Source organism: Planococcus citri, chromosome 5 (assembly GCF_950023065.1).
Source record: "Planococcus citri chromosome 5, ihPlaCitr1.1, whole genome shotgun sequence".
Taxonomy (NCBI): Eukaryota; Metazoa; Arthropoda; class Insecta; order Hemiptera; family Pseudococcidae; genus Planococcus; species Planococcus citri.
In genome coordinates, this window is record NC_088681.1 from 56,228,510 (window position 1) to 56,250,156 (window position 21,647).

The following is a 21,647-nucleotide window of genomic DNA, read 5'->3' on the forward strand; positions in this document are numbered from 1 at the left end:
CAAAAATTTTCAAAAAATTGCCAAAAATCCTAAAATTAACTTCAAGGCTTGAAATTTTGATTAAGTAAGTGCAGGGATTTTTAGGACACGTCTTTCCATCATGATTCCCAGTTGACCAAATGCTAGCAAATTTTGTGCTAGCGTAAATGGTGCCGGAATTTGAGACACTTTTTTAAAAAAATGCTAGCAAATCAGTTGCGATTAGGTCGCATTAGAGTAGCAGAATTGCGCACAAATAGCTAGCACGTAGCTGGCACAAAGCTAGCAAAAAGCTAGCATTTTGTTGGCACTTTGCTCTGCATTCTGCTACGTACATGCGACTAAATCGCGACTGATTTGCTAGCAATTTTTGCAAAAAGTGTCTCATATTCCGGCACCATTTACGCTAGCGCAAATTATGCTAGCAGGAAGCTAGCATTTTGCTAGCGTAGAAACACTTTGATCAGTAAAGTAATTACTATTAATTAATTTTTAAAAATTCTGGGTGTTTCCTTTAACAGGTGGTAGTTTTCCAGGAAATTCCAAAAATTAGGCGACTGTCCCAGCTCAGAGGTAGCATAACGCTAGCAATGCTAGCATCTTGGGACAGTATAAGAAGAGTGATGTCACTCTTCTTACTTTTCAACAAGATACCACCTTGAGCTTATATTCAACTTGATGACACACTTTATCTAAGAGTAGCAAACTATACCATGAGAGAGATCGACGCTAGCAATTCGCTAGCATTATGCTAGCGCTTAGGTTGAAAAATCTCTTTATTAAATAAAAAATGGAAGTTTTTTTTTTAAATAGAAAAATTGTCAAAATTTAAAATTTGAAAATGAAGCATCAAACAAACCATGAAAATGAAAAATTTCAAAAACATTTGAACAACATTTTAGTCCACGGCAATGGGGGTAATTGCACCCCCTGCAGATCCTCCGGGACAACTTTTTCCTTAAAGGGGACATCCTAAGGAACATTTTAAAGCAAACTTGCTGAAAAAAAATTGGCCTTACTCACAAAATGGCGGCAATTTTGATTAAAAGGTCAGCCGAAATCACAGATTTCGCGTTTCAACATAGGACGTGCACGAAATTTTTCAAACCTTACAAACATAGATCGAAAGATCATGCAAAAATTCATCACCTGTCAAAATTTCAAGTGGTAAAGTACCTTTTTCGATTTTTGGTGAATTTTCAAAAATCAAATTTTGGCCAAAATGTGAGAAAAAATCAAAATTTTACCAAATTGACCAAGAAACCTGACATTTGGGATATACCCTATTTTCGACATGCCAAATCGATGGGAAACGGTTTCAACTTGTTTTGAGCAGTTCTGGAGCCTCCAGCAGATTTTTGAAACTCAAATTGAAGTTGTAAAGCTCAAATTTATTCTGAAAACTAATTTCAATACGCTACGAAGTACTGCAGGTGAATTTCAAGTCGTTTTGGAGCCTCCAGCGACTCTTTGAAAATTCCTGAAGCCTCCAGCAGATTTTTGAAACTTTAAATTTTCACAAAATTTCAGAATTTCCTAAAAGTAGCTGGAAGCTTCAAGAAACTAGAGATATGCTTACATTTTTCTAGAGCCAGATGGCTAAGTAAATGCTAGCTCAGAGATGCAAGAATATTACCTGAAGTTTCCTATCATAAAACTGTGAGCAGGTAACATATTAGTCAGTGATACGCTGGCATTAAGCGAGCAGGTATAGAGTGAGGCAAAAGCTAGCTGAGATATGCGAGAATATTGCTTGAACTTTCTTGGCATAGAATTGCAAGCAAGTATCCATCAGTGATACGCTAGCATCAGGCGAGCATGTATGAAGTGAAGTAAAAGCTAGCTGAGATATGCGAGAATATTGCTTGAACTGTCCTAGCATAGAATTGCGAGCAAGTATCCGCCAGTAATACGCTAGCATAAGGCGAGCAAGTTAAAGTGAAGTAAAAGCTAGCTGAGAGTCGCTGGAAAACAGCTCGAAAATTGCTAGAATTGAATTTGCTAGCGAAAAACTGCAAGAAAATCGCTTACTTTTAGCGAGATAATTATTGCTGGCCACAAAAGGCGAGTAAATTGCTAGCAACTTATCAAAACGCGAATAAAACGCTAGCTTTTTGCTAGCATGTGGTCAACTGGGTTAGGTTCATTCAAGTTCTCTTGTAAACATTTTGCATTTTCGCATTCCTTTAGGTTTTTTTTTTGCTTTTTTCTGTTTATTTGAAAAATAGTTATCTCCAAATTTTTATGTATGATGCATTTCAAAATTCAAAATAAGAATCCGAAAAAGAATTATTGGAATTCATTGTTTTTTTCTGATGAAATTCATAATAATTGTTCGAAATATTAGGTATCGATTTTCTGAACCCTTTAACGGTTCGATAATTTCACAACGAAATGTAAATTTTTTCAAGTACCTAGTATCTGTACCATCCACAGGAGAGGAACCCCTCCATCACGACATCGCTCATTTCCCCTTCATCGTCAAATTACATTAATTACGTACGTACATACATATTATATTTACATTACACGAGTATAGGTAAATACAGTACATAACATTATGACTTGTCTCCATTCATCAAAAAGTCTCTACGGTCGAGTACCCAACCCACCCACCACCTCTTCCTCTCTCTCTGTGATGATCATGAATGTACCGCGAAATGCACTCTTTCATTTATATCGTAGTGTAGACTGTAGACTTAAGACTTGAGATAAGCTCGACCACGATCGATATTCGAGACTCGTGTTCGATTAAAAAAACACATTGTACGTAATTTTTATCGAATTATGAATCGAGTACCGATTTCCTAGTCGTCGCAATAAGAGATTATCTCAACTCTCGAGGGGAGACGAAGATACGCCTACGATTTGTCGTCAAATTATATTGTGTATAAATGCATGTGTTGATGAAATGAATAAGAGTAAATAAATACCATTTCGCGTCATCTCACATAACCAATGATTCAATTTTTTTTTGCGCATTTGCCAAATACTTTTCTCTGTTTTCATTCTACAGTGTAGTCTGGTATTTGCTGAAAATTATGACGAGGTGAGGTGAGGTAGGTAAGAGAGGAAAGGGAGAGATTTTGGGCACGTTATTAGAAAGCAAATAAACCAAGATAAATGTTATACTAAATAATCATCGAAGTTGTGCAATTTTTTTTTTTCGTTCCAAATGAAAGAAAAGTTCATTTTTCTCTGTCCGAGGTACCCATACTTAAATTAGTATTTAAACAAAACGCAGGGTTTAATATTTACTTTGGCTGCAGAAAATGACGAGTTTTGGACGTGCTTGGCGTGGTGTGCGGTGTGTGATTAAGATGTTTTTTTCGTCTTCGAATGACTCAGGCCGGAAATACGAGGGTTTCTATCAGCTATAGGTGTGTAAAGAAAGACCGGGCAATATTTTCCTTTCAAAATTGGCGAGGTGTTTTTCTCATTGTAGAGTACGGTTTGTAAATTGTGAACGCTAACTCAAGAAGTGGCCCACTCGAGTCGTGAAAATGAGAAAATTTGATTTTTTCTGTGGATAACTTTTCAATTTTTTTTGAAAAATTTCACTCGAGTTATTAGTCTTTTGATGAATTACTGTGCCAATTGATCCAGTTAGATAGTTTTTATTTGCCATCTAGAAGTTGGTATAATGTCAACGTTGACAACTTGTATCAAAAAATATTGTAGATTTGAAAATTTTTTCAACTTTATCCTCATTTATATAGTTTTGTTTCAGGCATTATGGGCACTGGTTTCAAGCTCATCTTTGCTCATTTAAGATCATAATTTTTCAATTTATAAATGAGTAGAGTATAACGATCAATTTTATAATTTTGCAACCAACTTTGCGAATAAAATTTTTTATTTCATTTTAATATTTCAAAAATAATATTGGTAGGTATAAGTTAATAGGTAATTTATTAAGTATCAGGTCCTTAATTTATAAATAGGTAGGGTCTAATTTTTCATTAAATGCACACACCAACCCGAGTGAATTTGTATATGCAAAAATATACCTACCTACAGATTGTAAGCTGCAAAAAAAAAACTACCTAATTAAGATTTATTTTTACATACACAAATACCAACCAAAAAAATAAAACTTACATTTACTCTGAAAAGTGGGTAAGCAAGGTAAGATATTTTTTGATCTTTAAATACATATTTTCAACTCCCAAAAACTTTCTAAATAAGTAAATACAGTAGGTGCAGCTTATTTAGAATAATTCGCTTAATAGAATGGGAAGTCGTTGGGTTGTATCTTTTTACATTGAAAAAATTTCACTTTATGTGATATTAAAGGTGAAAGAAGTCGCTTAATGGAATGGAAAATTTTTCAAAAAGTAACCAAAATCATTGAAATGGGAATACTTTTTGTCAAAAAAAGTATCGTTTTTAACCGAAAAATTGAAAAAAATTTCCCCATTTTTAACGAAGATTGCGAAAGATTAATTTCCTGCCAATGATTGCAAAAAAGTCTTGTTTTTTGTTAAAATTGTCAGAATTCTCAGCTTTTTGCATAAAGTTCCAACAAGGCTTACTTTTTTGTCAAAGTCTCGCTTTTTGCCAAAAATCATTAAAAATTTCATCCTTTTAGCTTTTTTGTAACCTTGAAATCTCCAAGGTATAGGTAAGTTGGTATTTAAAACCAAGAGAAAATCAAGCCCAGGTATAAAGTCTCATCATCGTGATTCCGGAATTTGGAGTGAGACCAGCTCACAAAATTTGTTTTTTGAGACCCCAAAAATTTATTTCCATCGATTTTTTGGATGCCCGCATTTTTTTTGCTCCACTATAACTTATGAGAACATCTCAGCCAAAAGCATTTCACCAAAATTCGCTCAAATTAGGTATTTATCCTTGTTTTGAGATCGGATTGAAGGTGTTCCAGTATAGGCGGATGATCTATGGCCCATGATTCGCAGATGTGCAAATTTTTGGGAGCGAGTGAAGGGAGTGAAAATGGTTTAAAAAAAGTTTAACTAAAATTCAGACAATAAGAAATCAAAACTTGTTAACATTAGAACAATTTGGAAGGAAAAACAGGTTTTTTCATTTTTTTTTTGACCTTGATGAATCTTGTGTCACGTTCAGCCTGCTTCTCAAAATTGACGCACACATTCTGAGGGTGCCCCCTGAATGTTTGCGGGGGCGGGGGGTGTCGAGTTTTCAACCCTTCTCAGCCCCTTTGCAGTTACAAGAACTGGATTTTGCTTTTGTTTTGTTTTTTTTTACCGGGTTAGGATTTTTTATCGTCACTGGAGCCTCTCCAAATTGACTTAGGGGGCTGAAATTTTGCATTTACATCTAGAAGGTGTCCTAGATGTGTCTTTTGAGGGTTCCAATTCTTCAACTCTTCTCCACTCCTTTGCAGCTGAGTAAAAGAAAGTGAATTTCCTCAATTTTCACGGTTTTTCAAACGGTCCTCAAATTGACGTGGGAGGCTGAAATTTAGTACGTAACATGGGGCTTTTTTTTCAACCCCTTCCCACCCCATTGTAGCAACAAAAAAGTGGTTTTGGAGCCTTTTTGAGTACAGCTTTTGATTTTATATCATCGCTGGAGCTTCCACAAATTGACCTAGGAGCAAGGTTGGGCGAAGAGTTTTTTTTTTTTCAAAAATGACTTGAAAAGACCATTGAACCGCTGTCTCTCTTTGAAAAGTTTGATCAAACTCCTCTCAATTCTTCCAATTTCCCATGTTTTTGGATGTTTTTTTCTAGCAGTAAAAGCATTAAATATATGGGGGGGGGTGTTGGTAGGAGACAGGAGCTCTTTGAGAATCGAATGGAACCTCCCACAGATCCCAACATCCAAGATTTCATCAACACTTATGTATTTTCAGTTTTAATTGAAGCATTTCAAAAAAAAAGTCGAAAAACTGTTCAAAAAACACAACACTTTCTCGTGTAAAATTACACGACTTGAAATGATTCATTTTTCAAAATTTGTATTAGAAAAGGAGGGAAAATAAAAATATATACCTAATATAAAGCTGCAAAAAATATTTGAAAAAACATTATAGATAGGTCTAAAATAATTCTTTTGAAAAAAATTTCCAGAAAATTTCAATCACTTTTCCTGGAAAATTTCACTTTTGGTCAAGCCGTCCCTTTTTGTAGCCGTTTGTAGCCGTTCCAAATCAATTATGTTGATTTCCAAATAACTAAATTTGATCGAAACAGAAAGTCATGTTGATAAAAATTTTGCTATCTGAAAATTTTTCTAATTTCTTCCTTCTTCCTCCGAAAAATGCAAGATATAATTCCCCCTTTTTTTTTGAAAATGTCGACAATTTATATGAAGTCATTTCGCGAGAGTTTCCATTTCGAAAAAATGTTATCATAGAATTTTAAAAATAGATTTTAAAAAAGGCAAAAAAATAAAATTCTTGACCAAAATGAAAATTGTAAGTACCTATACCAATGTTCTGAACTGGAAAAAATTTTCATTTTGGATGCAATAAAAATTTTTGTAAAATGCAAAAATTGCAAAAAACTTTGATTTATTGAAATTTCATTTTGGAATTTGAAGGAGAAAATCAGAATGTAAGTAAGCAAAGCCCATTTTTTCAAAGCAGAAATTTAGAAGTCTTACAAAAAATGATTACAAAAGTGATCATCAAACTTTGAATTTTGACAGGTAACCTGACTTTTTTGTAAAATTTTTTAAATTCCTATATTATTCTTCATGCGTCATAATTGTCATCAAAAATGGACATTTTTTTTCTGTTGGAAATTAAATCTTAAAATCCAAATTTCCAAAAATTCTGTAATGAAAAATTTTCAAATTCAAAAATCTTACGACATTTGACCTTGTTTCATTCCAATCGGGTCTTGATGTGAAAATTTTATTTTGTGAACTGTTGAAGTTGCCAAAAAAAAAAAAAGTAGGTAGGTATTTATAATAGGTCTAAAATGCTAGTACCTATGTTTTGGGGCAATAAATTCTCCATTTAGCGTCCTTTGAACTTCTTTTGGGTGTTGAAGTGTTTCGAATTCGAGCTCACTGCTTTGGAATTTGGATTGAATGGTGCTTCGCAAGAATAATAATTTTTGAAAATCTGACAAACGAGTTTAAAAAACACTCACGCATTTAGCGTGAGAAAACCGACTTTTCTTTGAATAAAAATTTATTACGAACGAATTGATTCACTAGTTTTGAAACAATTTTACAGCTATTGATCTGTTTACAATCGAATCGAATCATTTACTAACAATTGGCGATTTAGGTAGTAAATAAATTGATTGATTTGTAGGTCAATCATTCGCGAACGAGTTAATGAATAGTTACTAAATTATTCGCGAACGAATCGATTCGTACAAGTGACTCGTTCGCGAACGAATCGATTGGTGTAAGTGACTCGTTCGCGAACGAATAGATTCGTATAAATGACTCGTTCGCGAACGAATCGATTCGTACAAGTGACTCGTTCGCGAACGAATCGATTCGTGTAAGTGTCTCGTTCGCGAACGAATCGATTCGTGTAAGTGACTCGTTCGCGAACGAATCGATTCGTATAAATGACTCGTTCGCGAACGAATCGATTCGTATAAATGACTCGTTCGCGAACGAATCGATTCGTACAAGTGACTCGTTTGCAAACGAATCGATTCGTACAAGCGACTCGTTCGCGAACGAATCGATTCATTTACTCGATTTTTGGTGAATCATTCACGAACGGATTGAAGTTTTTTTGGCGAATCATGCACGAATGGATTGAATTTTTTTTGTGAATCATTCGCGAACGACTCGATTTATTCAATTTATTTTTAGTGAATCGTTCACGAACAAATTGACGTATCTATTAATCAATTGTTGATGAATTATTCATTGTATTAATTTTTTGTGAATCTTTTCGTGAACGAATTGACGAATAAATTAATCAATTGTTAATAAATCATTCGGGAACGAATCGAATTATTTGATTAATTTTTGGTTAATTATACACGAACAAATTGATCAATTGTTGATGAATCATGCGCGAATGAATTTATTCATTTAATTAATTTTTGGTTAATTATTCGCAAATAATTTGAGTAGGTAATTATCGAGTCCAAAATTGATCCGCGTGCATTCGAAATAAGAAAATCGATCAATTTCAACATTTTCTGTCAAAAATCAACTCGCAAAAATTGAAAATCGTTTAAAATTTTTTTAAAATTTTGAGCTAGGGGTAAGTATCGAACCTCGGACCTTCCGCACATCAAGCCAGTTCCTTCGCCACAGGGCTATCCCTGTACTTCACCAAAACGAATTTTTAAAAAGTATACATGTTAAAATATTTGAAATAAGAAAATCGATAAATTTTCATTTCTATTTTTGTGAAATTGATCGATAAACGTATCGTTTAAACGTCCATCGTATCATTAAAAATATCCTCGAATTTTTGTCGAACTCGAATTTCAAAAATTCATCCGCGAATATTCGAATTTTGAAATTATTACAAAAATCAGAAAATCGATAAATTTTCATTTCTATGTTCGTGAAATTGATCGATAAACGTATCGTTTAAAAGTCCATCGTATCACTAAAAATATCTTCGAATTTTTGTCGAACTCGAATTTCAAAAATTCATCCGCGAATATTTGAATTTCGAAATAATTACGAAAATCGATAAATTTCATGTGATAAAATGGCACATAAAAAAATCATTAAATTCAAAAATTAATTTCTCAAGAACGGCTTAACCGATTTTGATGAAATTTAAAATTTCACCCCTTGGATACTTGCCTAACACTTTGTCATCATCATCATGTTTCAAAAGTTCCCAGCTTCAGAGTTCATCGAGCGACAAAATTTGCAGGGTGACTTTGCACAAAATTCATTAAAAATGAAATTTCTCTGGAACGGCTGAACCGATTTTGATCAAATTTATCATCTTACAACTAGGTTACTAGCCCGATTTTTCGACATAACCATCATGTTCCAAAAGTTCAAAGTTTTCGAGGTTATTGAACTCGTCTTTCTCTCCTCTTTCATAGTAAGTAAGTAGGTAATATTTTCGATGATCCTTTATCGACAATGACCCTACCTCCCCCTCAATCACATTCCTTCAATTGAAAAAAATCCATATTATTGTTTAAAACTTCACAATCCACGTAATTTTCATACCTATTGTAGGCTAATGACGATAACGATGAATACGAATAAAATGAAATACGTAACAAAATTTACATCTAAATAATATCAATGCGGTTGTGGTTGCAGTTAATTAGGCAATTACTATCGACAAGGTTAGTTTTCACTCTCGTATAATAAAATATAAACTCTTCCAATGTCTTCAGCTTACATATTACACAGATCTGTAGCCTATAATCCTATATAGCCCTTATAAAATCGTATTCGACGAGCACCCACTACCATTCACCATATCTGAATCGTATCTGAGGACTGAGATGAAATGCAATTTGAAATATTTTCAATTTCGTACGTCTAGAGGTACCTATAGATCTAGACATTATCGATCCAAGTATTGAAAGATCAAGGGAATTGACTGATACAGAAAGCACAGCATACCAAAAGTACAATGTACTTATACATAAGTATAAAACTCACACACACATAGATTCGCATTCTCCATCCGGGCTATTGTTGTATTTGTAATTTCATATAGAGAATAGATTTTTTATCTGTGATTAATGGAGTAATAATTGCGATCAGCGATTTGTTTCTAAGATCGCGTTACTTTTTTCTTAGGTGTTCAATACGACAGTTTCTTGTCAGAGCGTCAGTGTTTGCAAAATCACCGCAGACCGATCCCTAAATACACACATCGCGTACTGTATATGTACTTCCAAAACGTTAACAACGTTCAAGGTGAAGGTAATACAGATAAAACTAACCGATACAGTATTCTCGACTCGGGTGAAAAAAATTTCCTTCGTCTTTGACTGTTTATCTACACAATGACTAATATTGATATTTGCAAGAATTTTTACCCCAATATTTACTTTTTAGTTAATCGTCGAGATACCTCCCTTCCCTCTTCACCTAATAGGTACTCATTACTCACACGTGAGCTTATTACCCGGTTAATGAAACGTCTTCTCTGATGTGTTTCAATTTTTTTGATTCGCGATTGTAATTACTTATCGTATTATTAGAACTACGTAAATCTAGGTACTTTAAAAGTTACGTGCATTGAGTGAACTCGGATATTCATTTCGATATAAACCGATTACCTATATGCTAAAATATAGGTCGAACGTACACACGTGCTTGGTCGAGTTCCTTTTTCAATTTTCATTATATCGTCTCTCTTTTGTGTATGTGTTCTCTGGCGCAGCGCCTCTATGTGTTTTATTGAATGAGAAAAATGCGTCCCTTGCATCAGTACACGTTTTTATTCGAGTAAGTGTGAGCCTCTTTTTTTTTGCTCTTCTTTACTATGTATTATATAAATCTATATGTATAGGATGGGTGTTTGAATAGTATGTTACGCAGTATTGCATTCAATTTGTTGTGTAGGTAGGTATTGTGGCTGTAGGGCTATTTTTGTAGTACAGTTTCTGGTGCCTGGAAAGGCACATAGCTTGCAGAAATTTTTAATCATGGATGGGTTGAGGTAGCAGGTAGCAAGAAGCATGACTTATCTACGTATAATGTTGTTAGGTATACATGGCGTGTTCCTTCTTGGCATCTCTAATCTATATATTAAAATTATGACCGGATCTCAGCAACGGCTTCACCGACTTTGCTCGACGATGTCTCAAAAAAAAGCTTTTGACCCGTAGTTGAAAGTTCATTAGGTATAAGTCATGCAGTTTTTTGTCACAGCAAGATCTCTACAACAGCAGAATCGATTTTGATAAACAGCCACTTGATAGAAAGATTTTAAATTAGATATGCATGTTTATGTGGAAAGTTAAACAATTCTCAACACGAGCTGAAAAAAAGCTCAAAAAACCATTTACTAAATTTTAAAATGTGAAACGAAATTAGGATAAAAAGTTGATTTCATTTTTAAAAAACATTCAGGGTGCATCGTCAACATTACCTCATGTCACAAAGTTTTAAGCTTTCGTTGAGCTTTTACCGTCAACTTTTGAAAGTTTTTTCTGTCAAAAATTGTTTTTTAACTTAGATCTTTCAGGGTACAACATAGGTATTTTTGTCTACCCATCAAATGTGGCTTAATCATTTATTGAACTTTTTTCAGCTTACTACACAATTTTTTGTGCTTTCAACACAAACTTGCACATATACACTTTAAAGCCTTTCTTTCCAGAGGTTGTTATTTTAGGTAATCAGCTTTTGCTTAGCTTTTTTTTTTAGAAATTTCAAAAGTTGATGCTAAAAGCTAAGTGAAGGCTCAAAATTGTGTGACAGATCGAGTCATTATATAGCCAAGGTTGAAAGTTTTCACCAATTTATGCGGAGGGTGCAGCAGATCGAGTCATTTTAGTTCAGACTACAGCGAAAGAAGAGATTTTTGGTAATTTCCGATGAAAAAATGAATTTTTTTTTTTTGAAAAACAAAACATTTTTGTAAATTCAAAAAAAAAAAAACAACAAAAAACATTGCCATTGCCAATTTTAGTTCAGCAAAAGTATAGTAATAATTATGTAAGTAGTCTACTTTTTTTTGCAATTATTTTTGTCTATTTTATTAAGTAAAACAATAGGGTAAAAAACGAGTCTTTTTTGGTATGCCAAAAAGTGAACATTTTTGTAAACTTTTTAAGAAATGAAACCAGCAGTTTTCGCCAATTGTTGGAAAGAAAGATAGGTAATACTCTCCCCCAACTTTTATTGAAAAACAGGTCATTATTTTGAATTTTGATGAGAGTGATTGAGTGTTTTTACTTTTTAGAATAGCCTACATTTGGAGAAAAAGTGACGCTTTAGGATAAATTTTGGTGTTGAAAATTGAAATTAAGTACCTACCTATTGGAATTTTTTGCGGTAAAACAATATTTTTTTTGTTAATTTTTGAAAAAGCCACATAATCATTCACGATTTTTGGTGAAAAGGAAGAATCACAATGTTAGCCAAGAGCGGAACTTTTTGAGAATTAGATATAAGCCAATAAAGACCCTTTCAAGACTTATTAATAATTATGTATTGCGAAAAAATCTATTAACAATTTCTGGCAAGACAGATAGATTTTTGAACAATTTAAAAAAAAAGTTGACCAAAGACTTTTTATAAATTTTATTAAAAGTGAAATTTTAACAATAGAAAAAAACAATGCTTTTTAAGGATAATTGTCAAAAAATGATACTTTTTCGAATTTATATTTAAAAAGCAAACCTCTTTTTTATGAATTTCCCAATAACTAAAAATGAAAAAATCGTGATCATTCTACATAAGTATTAGTTACTGAATTTTTAATAAGTATGTTCAATTACGTTTTGAAGAATCTCGCAGTATGTTTTTTTCAACCAAAAAGTGGTGAGGTGGGCATGCGATTTTTTTGAAATTTTTCCTGTGGAAAGACGTCCCAAAGGGATGACTATGGCGCAAATCGCAGCCCTCTAGCACTTTTTTAAAGGCAGTCGGGGGGTGTCAAAGTTTTCAGTGAACTTAAAATATCATCCATTTCAGCAAAGGATTACTCGATAACCGCGATACCTACCAAAATGGAACTTTTTCCAATAATTAGGGGGTTTAAAAAGCTTTTTGATGACATCATAAAAATCAGTGTTGCCACTTTTTTCGTACGAAAAATTAGCTAGGAAAATTTCAAAACGTAGATTTCATATCTTTCCGACTCTCAAAAATTCTGAAAAATATATATTATGGACTACTTTTCATGCTGAACAACATATTAAAAAATTGCAATGGCATTATGTCGTAAAGTCGATTTAAAAAAATTGAAAATTTGCGAAAAAATTTGATTTTTTTGATTTAAAACATGCAAAACAGTTTTGATTGGCGAAGTTGACCTATCTGACCCCTGTTTTTACGTATCCGTTGGAAAAGTTGAAAAACTTCTTTCATTCGATGAAATAACACAAAAAAATCAAAATTCGAAAAAATTAAATTTTCAACTCCAAACATCAAAAAAAGTTTAAATTTATTCAGTTGTCTAGTTATGACCTCTTTTTGACGTATTTCATGAAAAAGTTGATGAAAATTACACTCGTAGCAAAAAAATGAAAATTCGTTTATTCTTTCAGTTCACTCAGAATTTTGATTTTTTTGTGATGAAGTCATTTCATCGAGTTGAAGGATTTTTTTCAACTTTTTCAACGGATATGCAAAAATTTGAGTGAAATAGGGTCAACTTCACCAATCAAAACTTTTTTTCATGTTTTAAATCGAAAAATCGTATTTGTTCGCAAACTTTCAATTTTTTTAAATCGACTTTACGACACAAAGCCATCTCAATTTTTCAATATGTTGTTCAGCATAAAAAGTAGTCCATAATATATTTTTTTCAGAATTTTTGAGAATCGGAACGATATGAAAACTACGTTTTGAAACTTTTCAAGTTAATTTTTCGTACAAAAAAAAGTGGCAACACTAATTTTTATGAAGTCATCAAAAAGCCTTTCAAACCCCCTAACTATTGGAAAAAGTTCCATTTCGGTAGGTATCACGGTTATCGAGTAGGTACCTAATCCACTGCTGGAATAGATGATATTTCAAGTTCACTGAAAACTTTTGATACCCCCTAGCAGCCTTTAAAAAAGGACTAGTGGGCTGCAATTTGCGCCATTGGTCATCCCTTTGGAAGGTCTTTCCACAGGAAAAATTTCAAAAAAAAATCGCCGACCCTCCTTACCACTTTTTGGTTGAATTGACGTGGAATGACCCTGTAAGAAGACTATTACTGAAGTATTTGTAAGTGTAAGTAATGTGAACTGGCAAAATTGTTTTCTCATCTTCCGTTTTATTCGGCCAAATTGGTATTCTTTCTCATATCGGACCGTAAATTTTCGGTTGCGCAAAAAAACCTTCATATAGTTTCCACCAACTTCAAAATGCTAGGTAAGGTATTTTCTCTGTGAGTTTTGAATTCGAATTCAGTATCCAACCGATTTTATATTAACTGTTCATCTTCATTTATTTCAGTATATTTTTTACAACCACCCTTCTACGAAGTAGAATATCAAACTCAAGTGTTGCGTATTCGTACCTTCAGGTGAAGGTGTAATGTGGCAAAACGTTGTGTAAATTCGTGTAATTTTTAATAAAATTGTGTCAAGTTGAAATTTAACAAACAAAATATTTTAAAAATATTATCGATACATATTTACTTTCAGTGTAGGCGTCTATGGGCGATTCTCTACGGGGATAAGGAAGGAGACGAGCTTCGTAATTTTGTCATTATGTGCAATTTTTGCGAACCTATACTCATTACTCATGCACCTATTTTAGAGGGCGCATATCTGGGAGACTGGTTTAGAAGAGGTGAATCTGTTGCCTGTTGGTACAATATTTCATTTGGCGGAATTCCATAGAGAGGTTGATATCCATATTGCATTTTTCGAAATCTTGGGCTTCATCGTCTCTGTTTCTCTTAGAACGGTGCCATTTTGATTTCGGGGTCAAACGGTTCTCAGAATCAGAATTAAAGACTTGAAAACGTAAGATTTAGAATGTAATTTTACCGAGTCCATTAAATATACCTCCTTAACCTGATCGTCCATGATAAAAAATATAATGAAATTCATTAGTGTTTGTTATGCAAAGGTGCACTTGAAATTTTTCACGAGTAAGTAATTTCATTCCAATTTTATTCCTGCCAATTTATGTGACATGTCGTTCGTTGGGTTTCTTATGACAGTTCGAATATCCACAGATATTATTATTTTTCTACTCGTATGACACGCAGTGTACCTCAACCCCCATCCCCTCCACCATATGATTTTCTCAATATCAAGTGTGAGATATCTTGATTCTCAATTGACGAGTTTTCCAGGGCGTTGAGTTTGAATATCGGTTCATTTTTTGACTTGACACGGTGCCCTAAAATCCATTACGTTTTGTACGAGAATTGGGGATCATGAGAATATTACACCCAACACAACATTTTTTGAACTTGATAAAATGTAATCAAAAGAACACCCCGAAAAACACCTGCAGTAAAACTTTAGGTGCTGACATTCATTTTTTAATTTTTGTCGAATTTTTGAAAATTCAAATTTTGGCTATTTCTGATTTTAAAAAATCAAAATCGATTGATGATGGTTTCGAAATCAGACGTTTTCTCCGTTACTTGATATACGTTCACAAACGATGAATTTTTCATTTTTTATTCTTTTTGTTTTTGAAAAAATAATCGCTGGAGAAAATTTTGGATTTGAACTTCTGCGAAAAGATTTTGAAAATATGTGCCCAAGTCGATCGAAAGGACCACAAAAAAGGGTAATTTACCAGGCGATGAATTCAATTTTCACCCTACTTACAGGTACGTTTTTTCAATAAATGGAAAATTAAAGATCTGCCGGAGGCTCTAGAACGATTCGTAAGTTCGAAACTATCATCAATCGACTCAATATGTCAGAAACAAAATTACAAGTTTTTTAGCCTTTTATGTCGATTTGATCAAATTTAGACCTTCTTTTTCATTCATAAGTAGGTATCTAAAGAGTCATTTGAATTTTTAAAAAAACTTGTCAAAAATCTAAAAAAATGAATTTTAACCTGAGATATATTTTGAATTTTTGATGGTGGTGTGTTTTAGGGTTCTCTCTCGATTCCTAATAGTCAAGTTCAAAAATTTTTATGTCAGTTGGGATGAGTTGAGTATGTACTTAGAAATAAAACAGTCTAAAACTTATATACGTATACAATTTTCTGAGCTTTTAGAATTGGCACCACTGTGTTCCAAAATATTTTCCTATCGTTTGATGTTTTGGCTTAATTAATGAATTCAAAAAGTAAATATATAATGAAATTTCAACTCAGGTCACTTTGTTGCAATCCACTTCAGGATTCAGGAAGCTATTTTTTTTTTTTTTTGTTTAATGAAAAGCTGTATTTACATATGTACGATTTTGAACTAATTTATATACCTAAACGTAGGTAGCTTATAGGCAGTTATTTTCTGTTGGCTTAAGTTAGCCTTCTCTTTTTTCCCAAAAAATTGAAAATTAAGTTTTAAAAAATCTACTATAAAATCCTTAATTTTAAGAACCGTGTTGATAAATTTATTTGTACGTAGACTTAATGACTCATAAAAAGATATCGTTAATTACGTCGTATTTTCACTTTCGAACAAGATGAACGAACTGTAGTAGAAGTAGAAGTGTAATAATAATAATTATTACGATAAATTCAAACACGAGGTAATCTCCAAGTATGTACCTTCATGTTAAAGTACTCAGCTTACCTATATTACGCAAGGATTACGCTTACATATTGAATTTCCCGAGTGTTTTCAAATTTTGACGAGGTTGAACCTTATTGACAGTTTTAAAGTTTAAATATCCGACTACCTATATAGGGAAGTATATTTTTTAAACCAAAATGAAATGAGCATTATTTTTGTGAGAAGTGAAGTAGAACGACTCTCATCTTCAAAACATCTCCTTTTAAAAGAGGAGTCAAAGAGTCGAAAGAACTCAAATACGAGTAGGTAACCAATCAAGTGGCTCAAAGTGGGTGCAACTCTGGCCATACTGTACCTAGGAATATTTTTCAATTTCAGAGAGGGGTAAGTATAGGAGAATGAGAATGTTGGTCTTACGTTAGCTCTTCGATCATTCACTCATATGCTTCTACATTTCACGTGGGAAACATATGCTCAAATATTTAATATGTACAATGAGACACAATCAGCCAGTTTGGAGACAAATCCCTTCCCTCTTCTTTTTCCTTCTGCATTATTTCATTCTGTATCTGTTTTTTCTGCGTTGTAAAAACATTTTAAGCATCTATTTTTTTCTTCCCTGATCTTACATTTACATATTGTCACTTTCTGACCTTTATAACGATGCTATGTTTCTTTATTTCGCTACAATGGCATCATCGCAGAGGTATTTCCGAAAATAAACCTACATTTTTTTGAGTCAGTCAACTGGCTTAAAATTTGATCTACATCTTATTATAAATGTTTAGCAAATGCAACACTGAGAAAAATGATTTATATTCCAGTAAAAAGTTCTAAAATCGCCCTAAGGTTTAAAGAGTTTTTTTAAAAATTTTTCAAGTTTTCAAAAATTGGCCAAAAATCCAAAAATGAACTTTATGACTTACAAAATGGCGGCCATTTTGATTGATAGGTCAGCCGAAATCGTAGATTTTGCGTTTTAACATAGGACTTGAACGAATTTTTTCAAACTTTACAAAAGTAGATCGAAAGATCATACAAAAATTTATCACCTGTCAAAATTTCAAATGCTAAAGTGCGTTTTTCGATTTTTGGTGAATTTTTGAAAATCGAATTTAGGCCAAAAATGAGGGAAAAATCAAAATTTTACCAAATTGACCAAGAAAGCTGAAATTTGGGATATACCCTATTTTCGACACGCCAAATCGATTAGAAACGGTTTCAACTCGTTTTGAGCAGTTCTGAAGCCTCCAGCAGATTTTTGAAACTCGAAATTCCCTCAAAATTCCATCAAATTGGAGTTGTAAAGCTAAAATTTATTCTAAAAACTAATTTCAATACGCTACGAAGTACTGCAGGTGAATTTCAAGTCATTTTGGAGCCTCCAGCGACTTTTTTGAAAATTCCTAAAACCTCCAGCAGATTTTTGAAACTTTAAATTTTCACAAGATTTCATCAAATGGAGATGGAAAGCTGAAATTTACTCTACACTCCAATTTTAACACCCTCTGAAGACGACTTCAGGTGGGTTCAAGTCATTTTAAGGCCTCCAGCGACTTTTTAGAAAATTACTGAAGCCTCCAGTAAATTTTTGAAACTTGAAATTTCCCCAACATTAATTTATCAAATGGAGTTGGCAAGCTGAAATTTACTTCGCAGACTACATGGTGGTTTCAAATGGTTTTGAAGCTTCCAGCTACTTTTAGGAAATTTTAATTTTCCAAAAAACGTCATACAACCTTTCAAAAAGTTGCTGGAGGCTCCAAAACGACTTGAAATTCACCAGCAGTCGACTTCGTAGCGTATTTAAATTAGTTTGCAGAATGAATTTCGACTCTCCATCTTGGTTTGATAAAATTTTGGGAAAATTTCAAGTTTCAAAGAATCTACTGGAGGCTCCAGTAATTTTCAAAGAAGTCATTGGATGCTCTAAAATGACTTCAAATCCACCAGAAGTCGTTTTCAGAGGGTGTTAAAATTAGAGTGTAGAGTAAATTTCAGCTTTCCATCTCCATTTGATGAAATCTTGTAAAAATTTAAAGTTTCAAAAATTTTCTGGAGGCTTCAGGAATTTTAAAAAGTCTCTGTAGGATCCAAAACGACTTGAAATTCACCTGCAGTACTTCGTAGCGTATTGAAATTAGTTTTTAGAATAAATTTTAGCTTTACAACTCCAATTTGATGGAATTTTGTGGGAATTTCGAGTTTCAAAAGTATGCTGGAGGCTCCAGAACTGCTCAAAACGAGTTGAAACCGTTTCCAATCGATTTGGCATGTCGAAAATAGGGTATATCCCAAATTTCAGCTTTCTTCGTCAATTTGGTAAAATTTTGATTTTTTCCCTCATTTTTGGCCTAAATTCGATTTTCAAAAATTCACCAAAAATCGAAAAACGCACTTTAGCATTTGAAATTTTGACAGGTGATAAATTTTTGTATGATCTTTCGATCTACTTTTGTAAAGTTTGAAAAAAATCGTTCAAGTCCTATATTAAAACGCAAAATCTGCGATTTCGGCTGACCTGTCAATCAAAATGGCCGCCATTTTGTAAGTAAGGCCAACTTTTTTTTGGCAAGTTTGCTTTAAAATGTTCCTTAGGATGTCCCCTTTAAGAAAAAAGTTGTCCCGGAGGATCGGCGGGGGGGGGGGTGCAATTACTCCTATTGTCATATGCCGGACTATTAGGTTGACTCAATTTTGACATTAACATATCTATAGTCACAATTACTATCAAGAGAACCTTTTGAACGGAAACTCTCCGATTTGAACGAAATCAAGCTAGATCAAAACAGCATGTTTTGAAACCCTTAAGTATAACCAAAATTTTAGGCACCGAAGTTCATTTTTGGATTTTTGACAAATTTTTGGAAATTTAAAAATTTTAAAAAGTCGTTTCAAGAGTGATTTTTGACTTTTTATGTGAAATGTGATTTTTTTCTGAGCATAAAGCGAACCAATGTGAACAATTCCTTCAATTCAACTTCTACATACCAACAGCTACTAGTTTTAAGCAATTCTGGAACCTCCAGCTCGAGTTTTCATTTCTCCAAATATTCCAAATCATCCTGGAAAAGCCAAAAAAACGTTGGGAAAGCACGTCAAGAAATGTGCAATTAAAAAGAGACAACCTATATTGGATTTTGCTGGCCTCACACGCTTGCGTTTTTAGCCATAGGGAATGAATTTGGCCTCGGGGGGGGGGGCAGAACCGGTTTCTGTTGAATTTGGACGCCAAGTACGACATGTTCGCATGTTGTTCTTTTCATGAAACGAGGGCATGGGCAGGTGGAGAGTTCTGAATCGTTTGATACGCTGATTTTCCAAATTCCATGTACGAGTTTCAGGAATTCGTCGAAATTTTTCCAATTTTTATCTGCAGATTTAAAGGTTTTGACCACCTTGGGAATAATTGAGTGTTTTGCTGCGCTGGCATGGAGATGGTGAAAAAGAAGGAAGCAGTATTGAAATATCCTGGAATTTGAATCACTTTTTTGCTTTGAGCAGCCCACTGATACCTGAAGGTCCATTTTTTCTATAATAAAGACAGCACCAGGGACCTTTTGTCGTTCTAACACTCATATCTGTTGGGAGAAGTTGTCGTGATTCATAAACAAAAACAGCCGAGGTGACGACTTGTTTAGTCGTTCATCAACTTATGTTTTTATCATTTAATTTGTCGCCAATACCCCTCTTACTGTCGTGAGACCTGGCTGTCGTTCACATCACATTTTTTGTCGTTTGATTAAGTATATGTATTTCCTATACTGAATTATGTAAAGCACTTCGGCTAATTAATAGTACACAATACATATTAAACATAATTATACGGTGAGTAGGGAGATGACTTGCTAACATTAATTTGATTTACCAATTACGAATATTGTAATATCTGATAAAAAATATTTTAATTTTTGTGTTACAGGTAAGTTACGTTCCCAATTGATCTTGTCGTTATACTTACGTTAGGACCAATGCTCGCTCGAGCATTTTTCGCACCAGATAAGCTTTTTTTTCGTCAGTATTATGGAAGCAGAAAAATTCTCAACGGTATGTAATTTTTCCTACTAAGTAACGCAACAAGGAACGTTTCGAAAAATGCACTTTAGCTCCTTAAATTTTGGCTAGTGATACTTTACTTACATTGTCGTACGTTTTTTCGATCTACTTACCAATCATGTAAGGGTTGATGGCGCCAAGACAATTATATAAAACTCAGCATGTTTAAATTAGGGTACGATAAAGTAAGTAAATTTTAGCTCTGCAACTTTCTCGGGTAAATTCTCGAAGCCACACTCAAAATTATTCTGAAGGCTCTAGAACTGCTCAAAACGGTTTGAAACCGTTTCTAATTGATTCGATGGGTAAAATGTGGAGATAACGTTTGCTAACCAAATGTCAGCGTTCTGGGTCAATTAGTGAATTTTCGTTCTATATTTCTCAAGTGGCCCCTTTTGCATTTTTGATCAAAAATTGCGATTTCCAAGAAACGCTCGCAAAGATATATTTTTCAAAAATAAGATGTTCAAAAGATGCAAAGTTCTGCCTGGTGTCAACTCCCCCCCCCCCGACAGAAAATTTAGGCGAAAAGTTGAGAATTTTCGGGAAAAATTAGGAGAAAATTGAGAAAGTTGGTAAGAAATTGTGTAAGCAGGGAAAATCGAAGAATAACCAAAAACCATGGGGGTTTTACTTCTTAAATTATAAATTTTACAAAAGTTTTCGCATTGACTTCTCAGTTTCTCACATCAAAAATAATGTTGTTCGACTTGAAATTTTTCAAAAAAAAAAAAAAAAAAGTCTCTGAAATGCAATTCAGTTAATAAAACTGCCAGAAAGACCCAACTTCTGCTGAAATACATATCAAAAAATACCCTATTTTTGGCCGAAAATTTGGAAACAATAATCTCTAATTTTTGCCAAAATTGGTTGTTTTTGAAAATATAATGGAAAAAAATGAAAAATTGTGAATTTTCGAGAGCTTTTAACCTCGCCTCGCTGAGGCTCATCCATTCGTATTTTTAAAAATAGTATGATTTTCTAAAGTTTTTGCATTCCCAACAATTTAACAATGATGTTGGGTCATTCCACGTCAATTGGACCCAGAAGTGGCAGGGGGAGGGGGTCGGTGATTTTTTTTAAATTTTTCCAGTGGAAAAAAAGATTCAAAAAATGAACGAATTTGTATTTTTTTGTTGTGAGTGTAATTTTTATCAATTTTTTCATGAAATACGTCAGAAAGAGGTCAAAATAAGACAACTGAAAAAATTTGAACTTTATTTGATGTTTGAAATTGAAAATCGAATTTTTTCGAATTTTGATTTTTTGTGAGGAGTTCATTTCATCGAGTGAAAGGGTTTTTTCAACTTTTTCAACAGTTACGTAAAAGTAGGGGTCAAATGGGTCAACTTCACTTATCAAAACTTTTTTTCATGTTTTAAACAATTGACGT

The 21,647-nt window shown here is 33.4% G+C and overlaps 1 protein-coding gene across 9 annotated transcripts in view; it reads left to right on the plus strand.

Moving 5' to 3' along the window:
• Positions 1-21,647, plus strand: part of LOC135846637 (BTB/POZ domain-containing protein 2-like) — a 136,954-nt gene that overhangs the window by 58,060 nt on the left and 57,247 nt on the right. Inside the window, exon 1 of one of the 9 annotated variants that reach the window (XM_065365848.1) lies at positions 10,126-10,326. The exons of 7 other annotated variants lie outside the window; for them this stretch is intronic. The gene's annotated coding sequence lies outside the window, so the exon portion shown is untranslated. Of the gene's footprint in view, positions 1-10,125; positions 10,327-21,647 lie in introns of those variants that run through there. One more of the 9 variants, XM_065365846.1, reaches the window with a different exon arrangement.